This window comes from Manis javanica, chromosome 7 (assembly GCF_040802235.1).
Source record: "Manis javanica isolate MJ-LG chromosome 7, MJ_LKY, whole genome shotgun sequence".
NCBI classification, from domain to species: Eukaryota; Metazoa; Chordata; class Mammalia; order Pholidota; family Manidae; genus Manis; species Manis javanica.
The window spans coordinates 18,774,797-18,792,598 of NC_133162.1; the positions used below are offsets into that span (position 1 = coordinate 18,774,797).

Sequence of the window (17,802 nt, forward strand, 5' to 3'; positions counted from 1 at the left end):
TAGGAGTAGCCTGTCTTTTAAATGTAGTTATTCCCTCCAGTCTTCCCTACAAAGAATTCTTAGTTATCTGATAAGTGTATTCGTGAAATTTTCTTGGGATTCAGTCAGTTTTTATCAGCTTCTCAAAATTTTTTTCCTAAAGAAACACTTTTTTATTTCAGAAAAGAATCAAGAATAAAATTAAAAATGATCCAACACCAGCTCTCAGATGACCCCTTGCTTCTGCTTTTTAAATGCATTTGGAAAATAGTTCAAATGCTATAGAAAGACACAAAACAAGAAGTAAAATTCTCTCATTGCTCCCTCTCCCATGCCAATTTCTCTTCCTAAAGGTTGGCACTATTAATGGTTTCTTACGTATCACTCCGGAAAATGTTTAACACATTTATCAGCATTATACATGTATTATGTATATCCTATTCTTAGAAGGTGCTTGCAGAAGTTAAGAACGGTTGCTCTCTCTGCCTTTGATAGTCCATTTTTATGTTTTTTTTTCTGTCCTGTCATATCTACGTTTAAAAAATAACAGTCAAGGGAACTGGGTTTCTTAGGCTCATCTACCTTGGACTAGCTGGGTGACATCAGCAAGTTACTGTACCTCTCTGAGCTTCAGTTTCCTCATCACTAAAATGGGGGTTCTTGGGGGGCTTCAATGGCAGCGTGAATGCAGAAGGCCTGGCTCATCAGCAGTCCCTTAGCCCTCTTTGCAAGGAGGCAGGCTGCCAGTTCTAAATAAATGTTACAGAAGGACCAGTCAGCAGTTGTCCCTCAGAATGACCTGTCACTTCGTTTCCCGGATGCAGGAAAAAGAGCGTGGGAGTGTCCTGGCGGGAGATGACAGGGTCACATGAATTCCTCACCCTCTGTGTTGGCTCCCACCCCAGGTGCTCAATCGATCTGGACTCTGGGAGGCTGGTCCCATCTGTCCTTGGCTGGGAAGGAATCCCTGTTAACCGTTGAAACAGTCCCCTGATATATGGCTCTTGTCACCCTCCCCCTCTTTTTCTCTGATCTCAAGTTTTAAGACCTCTGTGATGCCTGCATCAGGGACAAACAGCTCACAGGAAAAGTCTTCAGCATCCTCCAGGGTCCAGAAGGCGACTTGGCCATTTTCAGCAAAGCTGTGTATAGCCCCAGCAAGTTAGAAGGGAGAGCAAGATTCCAGCCCAAGGAGGTGGAGCCGTGGTGATGGCAAATGACAGCAGAGAGTGGATGAAGGCCATTTGTGGCATGCCAATAAGTGTCTACCCCACTGCCGGGCCCTTGCAGGTACTGCTTGCTTGGTCCTCCCAACGGCATTCCCACTTTACAGATGGGGACGCTGAGGCTCAGAGAATTGAGCCAACTTGCTATTATGTGACAGGGAGGCCAAGCTAGGACTTGACTCTGACAACAGAGTTCAGAGCTTATGTTCTGCCCCAACACAGCACAGGTGGGTGTAAGGGAAAGGGACCAAACAGGGCCCCAGAACTCAAGGCCACAAAGTGGCTGCCCACACACAGACATGTTTCTCTCAGGGTCTGCTTTTATCAGTCCTGTTCTCTGTATCAGTGTCTAGAACAGTGGCTGGCACATAGTAGGTGCTTGGAAAAACTGTGAAATGGAAAAAAGAATATCTGATGGCTAACTAGACAAGCCCATTCCATACTCCGTATCTGGTACTCCCTAAACTTGTCTCAGGGCCTGTGAAAAATGGTATGGGTATAACACTGAACTACCAACCAGATTTTGGAAAGGGGCCTGGGCCCCACCCTATTCAATAGCTCCCTTGCCAGATCTCGTGGGAGACAGGAAAAAGCAGCACCCAGCCAGGAGTGGGAAGGTGTCGGGCCCGTGCTTCTCTGTAACATGTAGTGGAGGCCAGGAGGTTGCCGGAGGTCCTTGGCCTCCTGCTGACATCTCTGACTGCCCGGAATCTGTGGCCTGTGGTCCTGGCAGGGAGGCACTGATGAGAGAAATGGGGGACGACTGGGACCTGAGCAACAGGGCACCTGTGACAGGTCGCACTGCAGCTCTAGCTGGCCTCTTGGGGCTGGGGGAGGGAGGAAGTACTGGGCTGAAGGTCACAGTGGGGTCAGCCTTGCTTCTATCCTGCCGTGGGGCAGTGCCAGTGATGAGGGAGCCAGGTGTCTGGCTCAATCTGTGAGGAGCATATGTTAATAGCAGTAAGAGCAATAATTGGACACAGGTGCCTTCCATGTAATTTTCTCATCTTTCACAACAAACCTAGGAGCTAAGTACTATTTTATCTTCATTGAGCAGAAGAGAAAATGGAGGTACTGAAAGGTTAGGTTGTAAGTGGGATTTGAGCCATGGAGCCTGGCTCCTGAGCCCTTGTGTGACCACAGGGACCCACTGCCATTATCAAGGCCAGCCTTCCCTTCAGGGCTTTTTTCTCCAGCCTCTAAGAAAGACCCTACAAGCTTCAGGCCCTGTCTGCCTCCACCTTCCAGGTAAACCTCTGTCATCTCTGAACAACCGGGAAAAGCAGAGAAGGCTGGCTCTGGGGTAGGGGCAGGGGCAGGACAGATGTCAGGAGAGCCAGCAGAGGATTGGCCAGATGGACGACTGGACGAAGGGCATCTGGGTGGAGCACAGAGGGTGCAGAGGCACCGAGACACAAGGTGTATTTCCTGGAGTGCAGTTCAATCAGGTGGAGAGTGGGTTGTACAGGTGGGGGGATTTGAATGATAAAACTGCTCACACACAGAGCATCAGGGCTTCAACACCCACCTGGGATTAGGGGAGAGAAGGGAAGAAGACTGGGCCTGGTGATTTAGATCCCGGGTTTTGTGGACGATAAGGCCAGGCCTTGGGATATGTGCCCACTCTGCCCCGCACCCTCCCAGAACAGCCCTGGGAGACAGGACTGCTGTTCCTTCTCTCCAGGCTTCATTGTTAAAGACTTGCAGTTTCTTAGGAGCCCTGAGCTTCAGGTAAGAAATCCTCTGCTGGGAGGGCCATGTGGGGAAGCCACATGAAGGAGTGGCCCTGATCGAGGGGAGAGAAGCAGCCAGCCCAGGTCTCAGCCGGCCCCCCCAGCCAGCCAGCGGCAGCCACACATGGAGTCCCAGCAAGATGAGTAGAGGAACCGCCCCAGCTGATGCCCCTCAGAGCAGAGAGCAGCCAACTCCTTCAGGCCCTGTGCATGCTGCAGAATACTAAACGAATAAATGACTGTTGTTTTAAGCCCCTGAGTTTTGGGGTGCCCTGTGACATACAACAGATATTTGAAACAGAAATTGGTCAGGAAACTGCCTTCGGAGATGCTGAATGATTAAAAGCACCAAATGCAGGTGAATCACTGAGCTGATGCCATTCTCCTCATTAGAGAAGCCTTTCCAGGTAGATGGGCCCAGCCTGGCTCACCCAGGCCACTATAGTCACATTTCTTTGTTCAGCCGCCATTACTTGACTCACTCTGTGTCTGCGGCCCCAGCCCTGGCAGCAGGCTCCCCCGGGACCAGGGCCAGGGCCAAGGGAGCCGTGTTCTTTTTGCCCCTGGGAAGCCTTAGCTAGAGTTTGTACGTAGTGGGGCCCAGTTCAGAGTGCAGCCTGACTCACACGAGCGTCTTCTAAGTCAGGCCTTCATCCCAACCCAGGTGGTAGTGGAAGAGGAAGCTTCAGAACCAAGTGCCTGGTTCAAAGCCCAGCTCTGCACTTGTTTGCTGTATCACCTTGGACAACTCAAATCACCTCTCTGGGCCTCTGTCTCCTTACCTGCAAAATGGGAAGAATAATACCCAACCTTATGAAGGTAAAGGAGATAACATTTATAAAGGCCTAGCACTGTGCCTGGCATATAAATGCCCTCCGTACATATTCATATTCCTTATCTACAAATAGATACAAGTTTTTGGTTCCTATGACCCCTCCTTATGCCACTCCTAAAACCTCTTCATCAGTCAAGCTTGACCAACAGGCTATGTGGCAGGGGAGGCCCGGAGCGCAAGGTGATACAGCAAACAAGTGCCTGACATTCTACCATCAGGCATTGTTTTTGGCTGAGCCCTCAGTGCCTGATTGCTAGTCTGCTGGGAGGAGATCAGTGATGGAGTGAGCCCCACTTCTAGAATGAGAAGACTTGGGCTCAAGTTCCTGCCCTGACCTGGCAGGGTTGCTGTGAGGCCCCAGCAGGGACCAACAGACATGGAAGAACCTTGCCATTGGTGTAGCATCGAGCATACATCAGGATGATAATGCCATTTTTAGTCCCTTCCATAGGAATTGATTCCCTAGAGTTGTGCTGTCCAAAATTAAATTAAATTAAATTAAAACCCAGTTCCTCAATCATACTAGCCACATTTCAAGTACCCAATAGCCCCCTGAGGCTGCTCCCCACGTGGACAGCGCAGATGGCAAAATCTTCATCATTGCAGAAGATTCCCCTTGATGGCATTGCACTAGAGGTTTTCAATGGGACACCAGCACGGGAATGAGAGGGAGAGATGGAGACAGGAAGTCTGAACAGAAAAGAGTGGGTGGCATGGGTCTTTTTGTTTGTTTTTGCAGACCCTGCTTGGCTGACCAGACTTAGGGATGGCCAAAACCCTTGACCCCACTCCCTGCTGGCAGCCATTCTGGGCAGGTCCTTTGGACACAGCATTTTCTCACCATGAGATCACGGACCCTGAGGGCTGCCTCTAGTAGGAAGTGGCCAGAGTGACTGAGACCACCAGGCCAGGCTGAGCACTGAGTACTAACTTATTCCTGGCCTGGCTGCTGGTTGGGATAGCTAGGGGCTGGCAGGGTTTCTCATGCCATGCAGCCTGGTCAAGAAGGTGTGGCAGGGTGGCAGGGAGCAGGGCAGCAGTGCCAGGGTGGTGGCATCTGAACTTGGTGCTCAGGGACCAATTAGCCGGTCATGGGGTGCATCCTATGACCCTGCTGACAATTCACGGAAGCTCCCCAAGCCCTAGATCCTCTCCCTGCTCCAGGGCAGGGCACCCAGAACCCGGCACATGCAGGGTCTCCAGTACCAGCTCAGGGATACCAGCAGCTCCTGCACAGGCCATAGCCAGCAGCTTGTCAGCAGGTGCCTGCAGCAAGGTTGACCCATTCCTCTCCATCTGTCAGGGTGAATCCTCTGCCAGTTCCGGTCAGAGCTTACAACCTGCTTATTAAGTTAATTAGGCGTAACACCTTTCCAAAGATACCCTGTCTCCAAAGCCAGTCCGAACTGTAGCTTGACCAACAGGCTATGTGGCAGGGGAGGCCCAGAAGCAGGACAGACCCCAAGGGCCCACTCCATGAGAGGCCTAGCTGGGAGGAGACCCCAGAGAATCTTCATTTTCTGACTTGTTCAGTAGAGGTCCTTGCTGCCTGACATACAAACCATGTTTGTGTATGTATACACAGACTCACATACAGCAGGCATCCTGACAGGTGCACACAGATCCACCCAGAGATGGACAGGCATAGGCACCCAGACAGGCCAAGCAGATGTGCCCTCCTGGGTGCAGGCACATACATAGCCATATTCACACACTGCAGGCACCAGCTACCTACCAGTGGGCCAGAATTCCCCTTAGTCCCCTAAACCATACACCTTTCATTAGCCAAAGTTTAAATCTGTGTGTCTCCAAACAGTTAGCAGTCCCAGGAGCCTCCCTGGCCCTTACTGACCACACATTAAACTCCCTGCTGTGCTACAAGCCCCCACATCCTGCACATGGGCCAGGGGAGGGGGCTGTCCTGTTGGACCTGTGACATCCCTATTCTCAGCCATTGGCTCCCTCTCTCCAGAGACAATGAGAACAGGAGAATGGAGCCCTTGTTTTCAGGGCTGTCCAAGGCACACCTGCCTGTCCCCCTCTGTCCCCTTCTAATCTTCACTACAGCTTGGGTTTCCATGGGGCTTCCAGTGGCCTCCGTCGGCAGGCACCATGACAGGTGGCAAATCCAAAGCCATTCTCTCCTGAACAGGTGTGTGCCAGGGCTGGGGTCAGGGCGGGGAGGCCGAGGTTGGGGTGGGAGTCCCTAGAAGTCTTTGGAGCCCTGGAGTATCCTGGGCCTGTGGCTGGAACCCTGTGGTTAGCATTTGGTCTGTCGGAGCTGCCAGAAGCTACAGCTGATTTCCTCCCCTGTCCTGCCAGGTTCACTTGCCACATTAGCCTTTGATTTTAACCACTTACTCAGGACTAGGCTTTCTCCTTAGACCAGAGTTTCACAAAGGATTCTCAGAAAAAGACCAGCTCCTAATCTTCTCAGTCCCAACCTGGCAGACCACCCTACCCTTCATCCCCATGCCCACCCAGCTGCTGACAGCTGGGCTTACCCATGCCCCGAACTTCACAGACCCACTGGCTCCCCAGCTTTTCAACCCATCTGCCTTGTGACTGGTAGGTTATCTGTAGTCTCAACTCAACTCCTAACCTCAGACCCAGTGTAGGTTTAAAATAATCTCACCCATCCATCTCTGAAGCCACAGGAAATGTCCTGTGCCAACTCAGCAGATTAAATATCTCCCTGCTTTGTGCCCTCTGGATTTTATTATATAGTAACAGATCATTTAAAAATAACTATTTATTAATAGTATTCATTTAAAAATAATAATAGCTATCATTAGAATATAAGCAACAAAAAAACTTTTCAAAGGCAGGTATTTTGTCTATTTTGTTCACTGATGTGTCCCAATATCCTAGATCAGTGTTTGGCACATTGCAATCACTCAATATATATTTGTTGAATAAAGTGCTTACTGTGTATAGGCAAACTCTAAGTGCTTTTAAAATATTAATTCATTTAATCCTTACAACATTGTGAGAAGGGTAATATTATTCCCATTTTGCAGGCAGGGAAACTGAGGCACTGAGAAGCTAAGTAAACTACCCAAAGTCATACAGCTAGTAAAAGAAGGGAGGCTTTTGCCCAAGCAGCCTGGCTCTGGGGCCCAGGCTGTTAACCAGCATGCTCTGCCTCTCTTGATAGCAACACTGTGTTATAACACTTACGCAGTTTCGTTGAATATGCTTTGTTTCATTTTTTCAACAATAATTTATTGATATCTGTCTCCCTCACCAGACTACCATATCCCTGTGGTCAGTGGAGGGTGGGGGGCATGTCTCAAGCAAAGAAAACAATTCAAAAGTTGGTGGAATGAATGACTGAAGTTGCCTTCCATTTCACTGTATATATGTCACAAAGGTCTTGGAAATGATTGGGGGTGGGGATAAAGGGTCGGGGAGGAACCAAGCTATCAGTGGCTATAAGCGCTGACTCTGAAGTCCAAGTGGCTAGGTTCAAACCCTCATCTCTACCCTTTCTAGCTGTGTGACCTTGGGCTGGTTACTCAGCCTCTTAGGCCTCAGTTTCATCATCTGTTAAATGGGGGTAATAATAGTTTTTGCCTTCTAGAGTTGGTATGAGAATTAAATGAGATAATGCTTGCTCAGTGCTTGGCACATAGTCAGGGCTCTATAAATGGCAGTTATTGTCACTGGTAATGTGACATTGGTGTAACTTCTGCTTGCTTTCTACCTGATGTGAAGTCAAAGCCTCCTATTAGCTCCTGCACAGGCCATAGCCAGCAGCTTGTCAGCAGGTGCCTGCAGCAAGGTTGACCCATTCCTCTCCATCTGTCAGGGTGAATCCTCTGCCAGTTCCGGTCAGAGCTTACAATCTGCTTATTAAGTTAATTAGGCGTAACACCTTTCCAAAGATACCCTGTCTCCAAAGCCAGTCCGAACATCTGGTGAAGGCTGCAGCTTGTCAAGGATTTGGGAATGACAAGTTCTCAACAGCCTCTGGTTGGAGGAAGTGGGGCATCCCATTCCTCTCTTGGGATTATTGGCTGGTTCCTGGAGTCTCCTTTGGGTAGGATTACCAGATAAAATACAGATTTCCAGTTAAATTTAAATTTCAGATAAATGCCAAATTTACTTTTTATTATAAGTAAGTTCCAAATACTTCCCAGGGCGTATTTGTACTTAAAAAGTATTTGGTGTTTATCTAAAATTCAAATGTAAATGGGTCTTCCTTTGTGTTACCCCTAAATCTGGCCCTCCGATCTCTGAGGCATGCAGGAAAGGGAGATGAGGAGGAGGGAAGACCAGGTGATTGAAGAAGCAGAAGCAGAACTTGGTTGGGCCCAGGTCTCTCTGCAGCCCTGGCACTCAGAGCCTCCTGGGTCTGAGGCGAGGTTGCCCAGGGACCTTTGGGAGCCTACCACCCAGAGGGAGGCTCTGCTGGAGGAACAGGATGCTGCTGCCAACTCAAAGTTGTTTGCACTTCACCAGCTCCCTGGGGCACAGGCCCCCTTCCTGGTTAACATCCTGGACGAGAGGAGCAGAACAACAGCCCTTCTCCTCCGAGATGCACTGGCGTGCCATCCCGGAAGCACCACTGGTGGAGATGAGCTCTAAGGCCCAAGTGGTGCAGCACCTGGAAGGCCAATCCCTCCTGTCACAAGAGGGCTCCCGAGAAAGTGAGGGGCTTGTCCGGCGTCATATGAAGAGCTGGTGCTGGAGGTTAACTGAGAACAGTCTCCGGACATCTTCCCATCCCTCCACACCTATATAGCTACCTTTCTGGGTCTGTCGGGAGGAACAGCTATAGCCAGACAATTTCGATCTTCAAACTCAACAGGCTTCAAACTAAACCCCTCATCTCCCTCTGTAACCTGCAGCTCTACTGGGTCCACAGCTCAGTACATGGCACCCCACCCACCCAGCTGTGTAAACTAGAAACTCAAGCATCATCCTGAGCACCCACTCTTCCCCTTTTCCTGTCAATCAGTAGGCCCCATTAATGCCACTTCCTCTGCAGCTCTTGAGTTTGCCCACCTCCTTACTTTCTGAGCTCCACCCGCGTCTGGACAGCTACCATGTCCAATCTAGGCTGTTGTCAGCTTCCTGACTGGTCTCCCCACACCACTTTCCCCATCTCCAACCCATCGGCACCAAAGGCAGACTAAACAAATCTGCAGACCTCTCCCCTCCCATCTACAAATCCATCCTAGTTTCTTATTATTTTTAGGATCAAAATTGGCCTCTGCAGCATGGCTCAAACACTTCGGTACGATCAGCACCTTCTGCTTCTCCATCGCTATGGGACTCCCTCCACCCACAGTGCACTGGACCTGAACCTCTTTCACTTCCTCCATGATCCAAGCTCTTTCTTGGTTCAGGGCTTCCCTGCTGGTGTCTCACCTGCCTGCCTCACTTTTCCTACCCTGCCTGCCCCTGGCTACCCCGACCTGTCCCACCTGTCTATCACACCTCTGTATGGCATCTATGTTCTTCAGAAAGCCTCCCCTCATCCCTGCTGACCCTCAGAGGCTGAGGTAGGGGCTTCTCCTGGGCCCTGTGAGGGCAGGGGCCAAGTTTAGCATAGCCCCTGTTACAGATGCAGTAACCAGTGTGGCGCCCGGCTCACAGAAGGGGCTCACTACTTACGATTTGTGTTCGTTATTACGATGTCTGGGTAATGTCACCCGGCAAGCACTGGGAGGAGAAAGGAGAGGAAAGGAGGGGCCCATTCAGCTGTTTTTCAGTTCTAGCCACACAACAGAATTACCCGGGTTGCTTTATAGAAATACTGGTGCTCAGGCACCACTCCAAAAGTTCTGGTTCTTTTGATCTGTGGGGCTAAGCATAGGTATTTTCTAAACCTTTTCAGATATTCGAATGTGCATCTGTTGCTGAGAAGCCCTGGGTGAGCTCTAAGAGTATACGGTCTTAACTCAGTAAATTGTTGCTAATTGCCATCCGTTCTATTGCTGGGTGGGGGTGGTTCTCCAGACACTTAACCTCTGTCCCCAGATTCCCTTCCATGGGGAATGGCTCCCTGGGCTGAGGACCAAAGATTCCTCCTCTGCTCACACCCCCCACATACACCCCCTCCCCATGGAGCCAGTCAGGCAGCCCCCGCTGGATCTGTGGGGAGATAGGCCCAGGGGAAGGATGGGGGTAGGGTCTAGCCCAGTAGGCTAGGTCCTCAGGGGCCATAGCTGGCCAGAGTTGGCCCCAGGGAAGTTCAGTTGGTTCAACAAATATTTGCTGAGCGCCCAGCCAGGGCCAGGTACTTTGCAATGGCTGGGGGAGACAGAGGTAAATTCGGTAACCTAGACTGACTGTGGATCAGCCTGTATCTGACCCTGGGCGGAGACTCAAAGGGAAGCTGGTTGGAGATGGAAATAGCACTGGCTGTTGGCACCATTAGCCCTTATAGCCACCTCTACTGTCACCTGAGCAAAAAAGGAAGCTGTGGTCATCCTGTTCCCACCCCCACCCTCCAAATTCACTATGACCCAGTGTGACCAGAGCTGTTGTGTTTGAATCCCCTGGGAAGCTTGTTAAAAACACATGTTCCCGGCTCCCACCCCCAGAAATCTGGTTCAGGAGGTCTGAGGGGAGGCCTGGTACTCTGCATTTTCAGCAAACTTCCCCAGGGGTTGTAATGCAACAGGTCGCTGGTGATTCCAGTATGTAGAGCTGCCTTGGAGAGCCACAGTGCTCTCCTTTCCCCAGGGGGTTTATGCATTTTGGAGAAGGATGTATGGGACGAGCTCGGGGTCCCAGGTATACCTGGCTCTAACTGACTTGCTTCAAAGTTATTTCTGATAGTCATTCTCCAAATGGAGGCAGAAGGCACTGGGCTGGGGGCTTTGCTTAATCCTCACCCCAACCAGCAAGGGCTGGTGTCATCCCCATTTTATAAATCAAAAAGTTCAAGTTACCTCTCAAGGTCATAGAGCAAAGAGGACTAAGTTGGGGTCTGGCTCCCAAGTTGCTCGCAGACCCTGGGAGAGATGACCTTGTGCAAACGCTCAGCAGCTCCAGGCAGAGTGAAACTGATGCACCAGAAGAGGCAGGAGCAACTTGCTAAGTAAGTGCAGAGAAAGAAGCAATTGATGCCTGTTGGGGAACGGGGGATGAGGGGCTAAGGAGGTGCTGACATTTGAGCTAGATCTTGGAGGATGAATTCAACTGTGACAGTCAAAGACAGGAGAAAATAGCAGGCAGAGGATACAACATGAGCAAAGTCCCTGAGGTAGGGAAACACGTCCTGGGAACAGTGGGTTGTCTGACAGTCACAAGGTAGGGTGTACAGAGGGACATGGGAGCGGTCACACAGAAGGGTCATCTGAGGCCTCTTCATTTGGTGGGTACAGGGAAATGGCCAGGAAGGTTTGAATGGGGAAATACCCAGGCCAATCTGGCTTCAGGAAGGTAAGTCTGGAGACAGAGGGCTAGATGGGGATGACTAAACCGGGCAGGCAATAATGGTGAGTCACTCTGCTTCTCTGGGTCACTTTGTCCATCTCTAAAATGAAGATAATTGTCCTTCCTTGACATCTGTCCAAAGCTTGTGAAGATAGAAGAAAATGAAAAATGGGAAAGGTTTTGGTGAAACCCTTGGGGTCAGAGAGAGAGTCAGAATCAGGGGGTTGGGGACCATGTGTGCAATGATGTCTCTTGGCTGGAAATCCCAATGGGATGGTGCAAGACACAGGGGTACCCAGGGAGATGTAAGATGAGCATCAGAGGAGGCATGTGCCATCTGAATCCATACTGAGAGAGACAGGGAGAGTTCAGAGCCCAGGCTGAAGCAGGACGGTAGGCTGAGCTGTTTTCCCATCTGAATGGAGCCCCATGGCCAGAATTCCTACAGAGCCCCCTGGGCAGCTGCACCGAGCCTACATCTTGTGGAGGTCTTGACCAACACCAGCCTCTGCTCCACTGTAGAGGTCATTGTGGGCTAAACCGCAGTCAGAAGGGCTCAGGGACCCTGCGCCAGAGTGACAGGAGCACAACCCGGGCTGAGGGGTGTCTGAGGGTGTCCAGGCCAACCTTCTGCCTTTGCAGGAATACTGCAGTATTTTTTAAAAAATCAATGTTATTCATGAATATAACAAGGAGAGTCAACTATTCCTACAAAGTTACTTATGAACAACTGCAGCCCTGGTTCATCTCCAGGGAGAGTCCCTTGCCCCTCTTGAAGCTGATTCTTTGGAACATTCACTTTCACATCTCTAAATAACATCTCATCTGGTTTCTTCTTCATCTTTGCAGTTTGAGGAATGATTTGCTGATTTCCTGTCCTGAGAGATAAGGCATTTTTTTGTTTGTTTGTTTTACCTCCTCTGTGTATCACACCTAATCCCCTGCCTCTATCTTCCCAATACTGGAATACATGGTAATTTTGGTTATATCATTATTCTCTGTTGACCTTCTATAACCAAGTGTGTGCTACGGCCAGCTGAGCCACATGGTGGACTGGGACTATTTTTTTCCACTTTCTTTGAAATGTGGGTAGTAACCAACTCATGTGGCATTACCAGGCATCACATTTTAGTAGTTATTTGGTTTAGTTGACTCCAGCCACTGACATCACTCAACCAAACCCTCAGCTTCTTCTTGTGAAATATCTATGGTCAAGCCAATGGTTACTTTACCAAGAAGTCATGGTCCATAAAAACTGCTGGTGTCTACTTTTCTATGTGTCACTAGGAGGTCACTGAATGGTGGCTCTGAGGTGGATTCCAGGATCAGGGTGTGTGGGCCTGAATTCAGCATCTGCCCTCTGTGGCTATGAGACCTTCAGAAAGTTACATGTGGCATGAGCTTCATTTTCTTTATTTGGGAAATGGAATTAAAGGATGGAACCATCTACCTTATAGGACACTGTTTGGGATAAAATAAGATGATAAATGGCAATGTACTTAGCACAAGCGTAACAAATGGTGAGCATTACTATTATAACTACTTGGTTAATTATTTGAAGGAGCTCCTTTGCTGGGTATCCGAGAATGAAGAAACAGCATGTTTCAAAATGCCCAGGACTTGCATGGTGGTTAATGGTCACACGTCTTGTCTCCTGAAGAGCCAGCCTTCCGGCGCCATCTTCTCCGAGGAGCACAGTCCCTGAGTGAACGCGGGGCCTGGGCAGGCGCTGGCGGAGAGAGGGATAGACCAATGGGATCCCTGGTCACCAGAGAAAGAGTGGTCTCTCCCCTACCCCCTGTTTTTATGGTTCCCCACTTCACTGGCTCAGAATATTGTGGGGGTTTTGCTGCCACATGGACCTTGTCTTGTGAGTCTCACTTCCTCTGGTTGCTTCTAGGACAAGACTGACCATTTGACCCTCTCCAGTTCCTTTCTTGATTACTGGGGCAGGGGAGGTGTTAAGTCAGATCTAATAGGTGCTAATTTTAAGAAATTCAAAAAGTACAGTGCAGAAGTATATAACAGAAACAAAAAATTTTTTCCACCCTATAGGTAACTGCCTTTAATAGTTCACTATGTGCTCCTCTGGGATTTTTATGCTTAAAAACGTGTGTGTGTGTGTAGAACTATGCTCAGTTATATATTACAAGGCATGTATAGTAATAAAATGAGCTCCCACCATACAGTGGATTCTGCCACTTGCTTTTTCACATGGCCCACTTTCCAGGTTGTTCTGGGTACCTTTGGCAGCATGTTCTGTATGTTTGTTCGGGTTGCTTCTCATTTTTACCAAGAGAAGCAATCGTGATAAACGTGCTCTTGGGTATATCTGCACACTTGTGCTAGTATTTTATAGAGCAGAGTTCCAGAAACTAGGTTTCTAAGCAATAAAGATGTTATCAGTTCCGGAGTTACTTATCAGAGATCTGTCTGGTCCCTTAGCCCCCTGGAAGACGACCCTCTGCAGCTTCCCTACCTCCTGCCTCACCTCCCTCCACCAACCCACCACTTCTTCCAGAAAATATCTAATCTGGGCCAGGCTGAGGCAACTGGAAGGTCTCCTGTCTGTGGCTGAAAACATCTTTTGCGATCAGTTCTCAAGAAAAACAAAAAGGTTTCAGTCATTTGGGATTTAGGGGGCATGTGGCCATCAGCCCAGGCCCGAGCCTGCATACCTTAGATGAAGCAAAAAGTGCATGCAGATCAGAAATGATACTTTTCCTGCCTTTGGACTTTCCACACAGCCCCTACTTTCATAAAATGAAGAAACTAAAATCCAGGGAGGAAGTGACCGACCCAAGGCCTGCCCCTGGCTGCTGGATGAGAATCTGGGTCCCTGGACATGGAGTGTGGAGGTGGAAATAGGTCACAGAGCGGAGGGAATGATAGAGGGGGAGGGGAGCTATGCTCAGGCCCTCCACTAGGCCACCATGTTCAACCCCAGTTGCCAGGCCATGACATGGGGGCATCATTCCCTTCTCCGGGGCAAGGAATGTGAGGCAGATCGCGGTGTGAAACTGGATCTGTCACACTGCTAAAGCTCACGTGTCCTTCCTCTGCCCTCCACTTCCAAAGTCTGATATCTGGGCTGTAGCTCTCAGGTTTGGGGACTCAGGATAACCCACAGCCCTTCCAGATGTTTGCTCCCAAGTACAGTTCCCGTGACAGGAGACACTGACTACTTGCAGGAGGGTCCCAGCCAGGCTGCCAGAGGCCTCGTCTCCTCTTTCCACATAGCCGGTGACACTCGTAGGCAGCCTGACTGCCCCCACTCCCCGCCCCAGGGGAACACAGGGGTCCTGGCCTCCCTGCCGTTTGGTGGGCACCCCTGGTGACTTCCAAAAGATCCCATAACCTGCATTTGCTCCTTCCCCTCTCAGGGAGTCTGCCTGAAGGGGAAAGAGCTACGGGAACCCCCACATGGGCTCCAGCGGCTTGCTGTCTGCTCCATAGAAGCTGGGACGCCTTGGGCAGGGCCTTCCTACCGTGGACTCCAACCTCCTGCTAAAACAGCAGCCCTGGTTGCTGGGCACTGTCAACAGAACACTCCCCACAGGCCCAGCCTTTGCTGGGGATTGAGAACAACAGGCTCTAGGGAGAGGTCCCATTTCCCAAGGTTAGCTCAGAGGGAGACGTGGGGCTGGCTGGGAGGCACCTCCTGCTGCTCTGGTGTTTGGAAAAATTGTCAGGAAATGGGGTCTCCTTCTCAGGCCTAAAGGCCTCCTTCTTCCCTTTGTACATCTTAGAAGGGTAGGTTTTCCAGGCAGAGAGATAGACAGCCCCCTTTGGGCCTGTTTGTCTAAGTACCCTGGAGGAGACCTGCCAGGGGACAGAGAGCGTCCAAGGGACGCAAAACCAGCTCATACCAGCTCCAGAGCTCAGCAACCCCCACCCTCCACCTGTCTGGTTTGGGTACAATTCACACCATCCTGGGCCAGCAAGGGCCTTTTATCAGCCTCAAGGCATTCACTCCTGCCTTCCCTGAGCTGTTTTGTAGTTTTATAATCTTAGGTATTTCTTTTCCCCCTGATAACAAAGTCACAGCAGGGTTATTGCTAAAACTATTATAGACATGTCTAAAGTAAAGGGTGAAAGCCGGCCCCTATTAAAGTCCCAACATGCAGTATGTATGATAGGCTCACACTACATGTTCCCATCTGCAACTTGCTCCTTCAAGATCATTTTGAAACCAAACCCATCATGTCCTCTCTGTACTTAAACCGTTGCAGGGCTTCCCACAGCTCTCGGATAAAGAACACTCTCCTTCCCTTGGCTGTAGACCCTGCCCCCCACCCACTGCCTTCCCTGAGGCCTCTGTCCCCCCTCTTGCCCTGTCTCCCCTCCCCTCACATCTCCCCCTCCCTCCCTCCCTGCCATTGCAGGGCTGTGTCCTGGGCCCCTACCTGGAATGCTGCCCACATCTCTTCTTTCAGGTCCCATGTCACTTCTTCAGAGAGGTCTTTTCTGAGGCCCCAACCCTTGGAACAGCCCTGCCCTCTTCCAGCACAGCTGCAATTATAAATTTAAGTGTCACTATTTAATGGTCTTGCTCCCCAACCAATTCAAGGAGGGCAGAGATCTCTTTTGCTCACTGTCACCTCCCATGTCTGGCACATTGTAGGTGACCAGTAGGTACTCACGGAATAAGTGGACATGCTAAGTACACTGACTGCTTCCATGGACCCAGCATAGTGCCCAGATCCTCAGTGGAATGGTAAGTCAGGGCATGTTCTCAAAGGCCGGGGGATGGAACAGACCAGGAACAGGGTGTAGGGGTTTGGGTAAATGCCAGAACGTCATTTCAAAGGGCTGCAAGGCTATGGGTCTTTGGGTGACTTTGTGGCTCTCTTGCTGCTTGATTGCTTCTCTACTCTCCCCACGAGCACAGGCCCCTGGAGAGAGGGGCCTTGGTATCTGCTTCCTTCTGTCCCCTCCCTGCACCCCTCCCTCAGGCCCCCCTCTTCCTACTTGCCCAGAGACAGGTCTACAGACAGTGTTTGTTGAAAGGCCAATAGCTGGGTAGATGCATGTGGGGACCAATGAATCAAAGAGCTAAAAAGCCAGCAGGGCCTCAGAGAGCCCTTATCCACACTCTGATTATTTTAAGTGAGGAAACTGAAGCCTGGAGAGGTGGTGTACATCTTGCCACTTCCTCTCCCTGAGAACATCTACTAATCTCTTCTCCTCAGCCTATAAACATGAAACACCCTCCAACCCAAACGAGGCACTTCTTTCCCTCTTCCCCACTTTCCCCCTGAGCTAGGACTCTCCCCTTTCCTTACACTGCCAAACTTCTCGAAAAAAGACTTGTAACCTCACCCCCCAGACTTCCTCATCTCCTACCACCCCTTGGCCTCTCAGCCTCTGTCCTTCCACATCGCCATGGCAAAGGCTCTGGAGATGTCACTCACCAGGAATCTTCTGGGCCTTGAGCCCTTCCTGGACCCCAGGCAGTGTTTGGCACTGTCACCAATTCTTCCTGCTGAAATCGTGAGGCCCTGCTCTGCCTTGGGGCCACTCTCTTCCTGTCCGGAGGACTCCTCTCCTCTGGAACTTTTGTGTTTCTCCTCGCACCCTCTGCCTCAGTTTTAACCTCTGCTCTTTCTTTGCTCTCACTTTGTTGTCTGTCAACAATTATTGGGAACTCCTGGCACCATACCAGGCTCTCAGCCTTGCCACCTCTTGTAATCCTCACGCTGACCCTTTGACATGGGTGTATTAGTTTCATCTTTACTTGCAGTTGGAAAAGCCAAGACCCAGTGAGGCTAAATAAATCACCCAAAGCCACACAGTTGATGAGCAGCATCTTTGGGATGCAACCAAGATCCTACTACCTCCACCCACACCTTTCTCCCGTACCATCTCATTCACACTCAGGGCTCATCTCTCCTCTCTCCTTACAACCCCCAAGTGAATATTTCCAGAGGTGACCTCCCTCTGGAACTCCAGACCTGCTCTTCCGAAGGCCTGATGAGCTGTTTTCTTAGCTATCTCGCCAAAATCTCAAAGTCATATCCTCAGATCTCTTGCCAGGCTGATCTTAGCGGCCCTGTGCTCAAATGCCTGCAGTGGCTCCTTGGTGCCCATTGAGCGAGGGGCAAACTCTTCCCTGCCACTCTCAGGCTCACCTGTGGGATGAGTCTGCAGTCCCTGTTCCCACCCCACCCCCACCATCTCCTGCTGCCTCCTGCCTTTGACTCTAGCTGTTTTCCCAGAGAGTCTGGTGCTCCCCACAGCACACCTCTGCTCAGAGAGGACCTTCCCTGTGTGCCCTTCCTTCACGTTCCCCTGGACCCCCAGAAATCCTCTGTGTGTCTAGAAAAAAAGACTGTCAGGATATACACTAAACAACACTAGTGGTTACTTCTAGATGAGTGGGATTCCAAGTGACTTTTATTTTCACATCTGTTAGGTGTTTTCCAAATTTCCTGTAGTGAGTACAATTTACTTTATAATCAGAAAAGGCCTTGTTAAAATAATTTAAAGAAAGAATCTCATTCATCCACCTTGCCCACTTCCTCTTTAAACTGTTACTGCAGCTTTGTTCACATGCAGCCTCCCTAAAGGTCATGGGGGGACCAGCCTGCCCTGCGTGAGAGCCAGGTGCTCTCCCGTGCCATGTGATCCCCTTGTC

General features: G+C 50.2%; 2 long non-coding RNA genes across 2 annotated transcripts in view; one reads left to right on the plus strand and one right to left on the minus strand.

The window, feature by feature from the left end:
- The window catches only part of LOC108407927 (uncharacterized), a 31,522-nt gene that overhangs the window by 8,447 nt on the left and 5,273 nt on the right, over window positions 1-17,802 (plus strand). The window contains exon 3 of the long non-coding RNA XR_012133027.1: window positions 1,019-1,269. This is a non-coding gene — a long non-coding RNA (uncharacterized lncRNA). The remainder of the gene's footprint in view (window positions 1-1,018; window positions 1,270-17,802) is intronic.
- LOC108407936 (uncharacterized) lies at window positions 12,635-16,877 on the minus strand. Its single transcript, XR_001855857.3, has 3 exons — window positions 16,580-16,877; window positions 15,572-15,677; window positions 12,635-12,894 (listed from the first exon to the last, which is right to left on the minus strand). It is a non-coding gene; the product is annotated as an uncharacterized lncRNA (long non-coding RNA).